General features: G+C 44.5%; 1 pseudogene; it reads right to left on the reverse strand.

Annotated features, from left to right (window-relative positions):
* Positions 1-651: 651 nt before the first annotated feature.
* On the reverse strand, positions 652-827 carry LOC117025389 (uncharacterized; annotated as a pseudogene).
* Positions 828-1354: the final 527 nt, after the last annotated feature.

A 1354-nucleotide genomic window follows, 5' to 3' on the forward strand; every position in this document is an offset into this window, starting at 1 on the left:
GGAGAGGAGTAGGTGCTGTGGCCCGGATGAGGAGGAAGCCACTGTGGTCTTTTAGGGCTGGAAAGCTTTCATAAAGGAAGAGGCTCTGTGGGGCGCTAAAGGATTTGGATAATGGAATGAAGAGGAGAGGACATCCCAGGTGAGAGAAACAGTGTAAGTAAAGGTATGGAGAATGAAATCTCTAACCCACATTTGGCTAGAGCTGTTCGTTTGAAGCAATATTCCCCAAAGTTGAGCCATGTAACATTGGAAGTACTAAAGGATGTTAGTTGATACAAGGAAAATCATTTCATATTTTAATAGTTGAAAACCACACATGTAAGGAGAGGCTAGAGTTACCGAAGCGAGCAGGTGCCTGCCTTCTGCAGTCAGCACTACACTGGGCACCTCTGGTCCCATAGGATGCCCCCAGAGTCCTCAGCATCCTGTAAATTCAGGGACCAAGGAAGTTCCGATGGAGTACAGCAATAAAAGAATCTCGGGACTAGAACAGCCATTGCACTTTGTTTCCCCCATTCCTGGAGGCCTCATACCCTCCGCTGTACTCTGCCAGGAGGGAAGACAGGTGGGGGCTGTCACCCAGACTGAAGACATAGAACCATGAAGGTGCAGACAGGTGCAGCGATATGCCAAGGGACACGAGCTAGTAAATTTATTTCTACTTTAAAAGTGAGTTGTCTTGGGAAAACACTATAAGTAATAATTTATAATTGCAAGAAGTTTACACATATGGCAAAAAATCAGGAAGGATGCATTAATTGTCTAGAGCAGCCAGAGCAAACTACCACAAACTACACTTGATCTTAGCCAAAAGGCCGAGAAGCGATAACAAAGTACCACAGAGTGCCCTAAACAACAGAAATGTATCGCCTCTGAGTTCTGGAAGCTAGCACTCTAATATCAAGCTGTCAGCCAGGTTGGCTCCTTTGGAGGGTTGTGAGGGAGAATCTGTTCCATGCCTGTCTCCTAGCTTCTGGTAGCCTCAGGCATTCCTTGGCTTTCAGATGACATTTTCTCTATATCTCCAAATCATCTTCCCTCGATCGGTATCTGTCTGTGTGCAAAATATCCCCTTTTTATAAGGACACTAGACATTTTGGATCAGGGCCCACCTTAATAACCTTATATTAACTGGATTGCCAATAAAAACCTCCCTCCTGAAATCTTCTCTTTCTACATTTGCCCACTGTATGGAGCAGACTTTGGGGACCGTTGAGGGCAGAGCCACAAGATGGAAGGATCCTGGATCCCTGAGTGAACATGAGTCATTACTTACCATCATCTATGTACCAAGTAAGGATATTTTAAAAGATACCATCTACAATCACAGAAAAAGGACATTTTAACATCAAAA

The sequence above is a fragment of the Rhinolophus ferrumequinum genome, chromosome 7 (assembly GCF_004115265.2).
Source record: "Rhinolophus ferrumequinum isolate MPI-CBG mRhiFer1 chromosome 7, mRhiFer1_v1.p, whole genome shotgun sequence".
Taxonomy (NCBI): Eukaryota; Metazoa; Chordata; class Mammalia; order Chiroptera; family Rhinolophidae; genus Rhinolophus; species Rhinolophus ferrumequinum.